The sequence below is a fragment of the Aythya marila genome (genome assembly GCF_965140915.1).
Source record: "Aythya marila genome assembly, chromosome: 2".
Lineage (NCBI taxonomy): Eukaryota > Metazoa > Chordata > Aves > Anseriformes > Anatidae > Aythya > Aythya marila.
Genome location: NC_139043.1, coordinates 45,516,833 through 45,523,215, shown reverse-complemented (window position 1 = coordinate 45,523,215; position 6,383 = coordinate 45,516,833).

The following is a 6,383-nucleotide window of genomic DNA, read 5'->3' as shown; positions in this document are numbered from 1 at the left end:
AAAAATACATAATGACTGATGTAATGATTTTGTAGAATACCTTTGCTAACATCTCTTGAAAATGACAATTCAACCTGAAATCAAGCATATGATATATTTTGACTTTGTGTGGCTTCATTCTTCCTTTTGGCATGTGTGGGATTTTTAACGGAAAAATCCCTATGCCTTGAGAAATGAAAAAGAAAAAAAAGCCTCCTTCATGTGCAACAGTAGTTAAGACAGGGTCCTGCTGGTAACCTGTAAGTATGTTAGTAGTACGTATTTCATTTGGAAAATTCCTTGCTTGTCTTGAATTTTAATTCCAGTTTGGGATATGGGAAGACTTCCAGTTCTACTATGATTTTGACAGCTATAAACTTGTCATATTCTGTAACAAGTAAATCCTTACTTTCTTTTTAGGCAAAGTTGCTTCAAAATAAAATTAAAAAAAAAAAGTTCCAAACTTAGACATTAAAATTGCCCAAGTATCACACATCAACTTTTTGAATAATGCTAATGCTTTATGCTCATTTGGCTCAATGGCATATGTTGTAATTATTAAATTATGGCATTAAGTGGAATTAACTTATTCAGAATTGTCTATTTTAAGAGCTTGTATTTATCTTGAAGGCTCGCTGAAGCATAGCTGAAGTGCCTTTGAAGTGCAAAAGTTGCAAAAGAACCCATTTGTTAACGTATGCAAGGGTAATCTTAGCTACCTGCTGATGGTGTAGTGCAACCTGTGCACTCACTGGGTCATTGCATTCAAGGCAACCAGAGGTGAAACTTCTACCTGCACTCTTGGGTGAGCCTACTTACATGGGGGAGCACCTCAAGACCGAACACTGACTGAAGTTGCAGATTGGCACTTAAATTGGTATTTAGATGTAATCATTTTATTCAAGCTTTTTTTTTTTTTTTTTTTTAAGCAAAAAATAGAGGATAAGAAAAAATTTGGTTTCAGTAAACAAAGTGACGCATTTTCCAAGCACAATTTTGAATCACTTACGACAAAAACAAATGGCTAGGTCATAGTGTTGGGGTGATTTTACCCAATTGTGCATGAGGAGGATGCAAAATAGCTTTATGACACAAGAAGAATTAATGTACTTAGACTGATGACTGGACATGAAGCTACATCTTGCACCACGGGAGAAAATTCCATCAGCACAAAATTGCTTTCTTAAGATTGGCAGGGGGAAATCATCAACTCAGAGTTCTCTAATAATTTCTCAGTTTGTCCAAAATATGTAATATTTATCTAGTTACAGAGCACTCAGAGAATTTCTGTTTTTATAATGAAGATGTTTGAAAACATCTGAAACACCTGAAACATTGGAACCCTAGTTTGCACTCCAGGAAATATAGAAACAAAATGAACATCAGTTAGAAAGAGGCAGAAAACACTATTTAACTTCACTTTTCTCTTTAGAACTCTGCAGCCTGGTGGTCATTTTATTTTCTGGAAGATGTAGTGTTTGATCCCTTTGGGTTTTGAAGTTGCGTCTGCCACATCTTAGATGACTATGCAAAGTACTGAGTAAAAAAGAAGCTATATCTACTGGTAGCAGTCCTTTGAAACAAATCAAACACAGTCAGTGAATTTGATCCATACTTGTAAATTATTTGGGGAAATTTTTAAAAATTGTTCTTATTTTTTGTGTTCACTCAGCTCTGTAAATAATCCAAAGAGAAAAGGAGGTGGTTAAAAGAACAAAATTATAAATCAGGTGATTCAGTACCACATTGCTGAAGCAGCATATAATTTCTCTTATTTTTCTGCTATTGTTCGTTCCCCACATTGCTGACATTGTTTCTGTGTATGATGGGAAAAATAGTGAACATCACAAGCTATATCTAGCCTAAAACACAGCATCTGTGACTATTCAGGTGTTATGCTGTATCAAGTTTTCTGTAATATATGGCCTGACTGTTTATGCATTGTTTGTGAAAGAAGGGAGGGAGTTCCATTTTCGTGTGATCCTTCCATTGCAAGACTATATATACATATATATATTAAAACAAAATTAAAAAACAAACAACCAACAACAACAACAACAAATCCTTTTCATTCTAAACAACTCCAAAGCCGAACTGTAGTTTGCTTCTTTTTATTTTAAGAAAAATTGAAAGACAATTGTTAGTGATTTAATACCAGCAAAAGATTGTGGTACAGGTATTTCAGATGGAGTTAACTGGTACAGTTGCCGAAAAATGACGTTTTAAATGTTTTTCTAATATTATTAATTCACTGGCATCTTCGATTTATATTCATGCAAAAGATCTGGGTTTGATGGTTCAGCCTTAATGAACACTGACATGAATTTTTGTTTAGAGTGAGCAGGGAATAAAGAATATCTTTTCTGTGTTGCTCTGGTGACAGTCTTAAGAACAAAAAGGCATTAAAAAGAATGGCTGTGATGGGGTTTCTGCTGAACAGGAATAAAGGCAAAATAATATTTCAGAAATAACTTTGAAATTGATTTTTTTTTTTTTCTCTACAGAATTCAAAATACTCTAGGTATGTTTGCTAGGTCATGTAGTAGGGAAGAAAACATGGTCTGATGATGTAATGTTAAAGAGGGACCTTTTTTTTTCAGTTCTGTGAACTGTTGGTTCAGCTAGGATGAACATCCACATGGCTGTGAAGTGCTGGGGCCGGGCTCTAGCTCCATGGTCCCCCACCCCAAGACAAAGCTGTGAGATGAAAGAATGGTCTTCATGTGGTTCTGAACATTTCTGAGAGGTGGATTTGGGTGAGGAAGGAGAGAAAGAACAAAGAACTGGATGCTAAAGAGAATAACGAAGAAAGTCTCAGCTGTGTGAGTATTGCACCCTCTGTGTGAGCTTGATCAGGTCTAAGACAGCTGAAAGGTTACCCTTGCCTTTAGTGGGAGAAGAATGTGTCCACCTGTACAGCACTTGAACTTCCACTTAAAAATATCTAGCCGACAAAACACTGAAAGCAACTCAAACTCTGGTTCAGGGAAAAGGAAAAAAAAAAAGAACAGGTTCAGAATAAAAGAAAGGTCATCTAGAAATTTGGTTTTGGAAGCCAAGGTTATGATCTCATTAGTAGTCCAATGCTGATAACATTTTTCCTTTCTGATTTCCTTTAGCATTTTTTAAAAATTATTGTTTATTTCTCATTAAAGGAGGTGTGATGATCAGCTTCAGAGTTTTGAAATGCATCATGGAAAGAGTTTGCACTGACTCTTTTGTGAGGGCTGCCAGACCTGGGAAGGCTCTCTGCCATTATGGACAATAAGGTAATATGCAACAAGCAAACAAACAAACAACCAAAAAACTTGTTCTACTTTGCATTAGGAAGCAGCTACAACTGCTTGTCCTATTGTGTTAGAAATCATTTTTACCCTTGTTTAGATGCTACAGTAAAAGTGTCTACTTTTTATTCAGAAATAGCAATCATTTATTTTTGTCCTTTTTTTAACCCCTTTGCTGTGAAATCTAACTTTAGCTGTTCTTGCTGAACTGTGTTTCCTGTTCTGCCTTAGGAAACACAACAATTGTTGCTTGGGCCCTGCTGATCAGAGAATGGGCTTTAACAGTGAGAATTCTGAAACTTAGATTATTGCTAGAGAGAAAAGGGAACTTTATTTATTTATTTTTTTTATTCTTTTTGATTCTTCTGTAGTTATGGAGTAGCAGTTACCTGCTTATGCTGTAATTCTAAAAAAAAAAAAAAAACAACAAACAATATACATTTGATAAGCTTAGCCTCCATTTTCAAAGCCTGGTCCAAGCAAAGGGAGCCAGAATGTTTTCTTCTTTGGCATCTCATCTATTACTCTGTTTCTCTGTGAAATGACCTGTGGGCAACAAGGCTGTTGACAAAGCTTCTATCCTTTGTGAGAAAATAAAACATAGAAAATAAAAAGGCTAGTTTTTCAAGCAAAGGAGTATCCACTGTTGTCAGAAGTCAGTTGCATCTGTTAGTTCCAATCCAGCGTTTGTAGTAACAGCACAAATAGTTTTCACAATAGCAACATTAGAAAATGTAACTAGTGAAGGATTGCCCAGCACATTCTGCATGTTTTAACCAGCACATAGCTGTAGAGTCTTTTATTATGTGTTGTCAGTAGGATCTTTTTGTTAATGACAAAAACAACACAGTCTGATTTCTCAGAAGCACAGACTTTATATTATCAGACCAGAGTATATTATAAAAGTAACATAACAAAAGGAAGGTGTTTGTAAAGCTATTTGAAGTCACAAATTATTTTTCTTTCAAAGTTGACAATTAGCCTTGCTGTCTTTTTGGAAAGAGACTGAATGTTTTCATTTGTTAAAGATCAAGAGACTGTTGGTCATGCTGATGGAAGTTAATGTGAAATGTTAGACTGTCGTAACATCACATCGTGGGAGGAGATTTTTCATAAATGCTGAATGTCCTGGAGGGTACACCTAAAGGTAAGACAAAAAGAGAGTGTAATTCTCAGGAGAAAGAAAAAAAAAAAAAAAAAGGCAAATGTATTGATACTACTTGAACAAGTGAATAGATCAGACTAAGTACAGAAGGGTTGACAAATTTGATCCCATTTGAATGGAAGTAGGACGCAAGTAGAAAAAGTCTGTTGAAATGGTTAGCTGATCCGCACTGAAAACTTCCCGAGAAGACAAATGAGCACAGAGAAATGTTTCATCCCTGTCCCAAAGAAGCTGAGCTGTCTTCACTTCCTATGTTCCATACTACAGTCATCATCATGTGGGGAAACTTGGCGCTGACTTATGCTACTCTCAGAATACTGCTACCACTCTCTTGTGTGACCTGTACTGGCAATACTTCCCCAATCACTGTATTTCCCAATACTGGGGACATAAATCATCTCCATGAACCTTCAGTTAAGCATTTTGCGGAAACAGCTCTGTGTGGGAAATGTTGTCTCCTTGCAGAATAGCTGTGTAAGGTTAATTTTTGAATGCAGTCACATCCTTGGATTTCATTCCCAAAAATTACATTTATAAGCACTGTTCATCAGAAGTTCAGATACCAGTATAATCAAAGTATTAACAAATGCAATAGCAAAGAACAATATTTGAGATTATTTTTGACAAATATGGAAACTGCTGAATCAGTGATGTTTCAGTTGTGTATTGCAGGTGTGAATGTGATCTGTAATCTCTCTGCATTACTCCTCAGCTTGGTTCTGCTTCCTGGTATTACAGACCAATAGGTCAAGCCTATCTGCATTCACTGAGAATTGTTAATACATTTCATCACTGCTCACACTGATTTGGCCCAGTACGGTCCATCTGAGATCTTGCTGTGCTGTGCAGGTTGTGGAGCAGTGTGTCCAGGTGACTGCCTTTTCCCAAGTGCCACTCATGCACAGCAGAGAGTCTAAAACTTCTTCCTGCAGTTGTTGTGAGTCATGAATCCCCCCAAATAGGAGCAGTTACTGAGATGGAATCATTCTGAACCAGGACAAAATACAGGAAAGTGTCAAACTTTGCTATGACAATACGGCAAATATTTTGATTGGAGAGTCAGTTGTGGTTTTAATCTCTTCTGTAGCCCACACATATGTCTTCTATACTCAGGATTGCTGATGAAAGCAGTTGTGAGCAGCACTGCTGGACTTGGTATAATAAGGCTGGATACTCTCTAACTTCTTCTTAGGCAAAAATTGAGAATTGAAACAATGTGCAGCCTTTGTGTTGAACTTGAAGGCTAAATATTTGGGTCTTTATTAATGACATTTTTTGATTATATGGTGGATATTTTTTCTATTTATTTACTTGGTCAGTTCCACAGTTTACTCAATGAAGGAAGGGAACTAATTTCCACCAGACTTAGATTACTAAACGCTATAGTATAAGCATGAAGTATTTATCACTGTTTTCCATTACTAGATTAGTTGCTTGGCAAAAAAATAATAATAATAATAAAAAATCCTCAGAACCAACCTTCTCCTCCTCCCACCCCCCATTTCTCCTGAATGATGTTTGTGAACAGTGAATACAGTGAAACATATTGAGGGAACCATTATTTTCTAATTATTCGTCCATTCTAACTGCAATATCTCCATTCTGTTTATGGATTCAAGAAATATATCAGGAAAGGCTTTGCAATAAAATGAGTTGGTCTGCCTGCATTCTTATAATCTCTTGAAATTTTGAATTCTTCTTGAGATCAGTGGTACAGAAAGATATATGGGATGATCATCAAGAAAAAATAAATTAAAAAAAAAAGGGACATGAGTCCTGGGGCCTCTTCGCTTTTCATTTCTCTTAATAAATACAGAGCTGCATACTTGAGAGACATTTCTGCCTTCCTGCTCCTTCTTTCTCCAAATGTAAATATAATCAGTGGTCAAAGTGGAAAGCTAGAAATTCTAATATGGAGATATAGACAACGTACTAGGGAATGAATTAGTACTTCC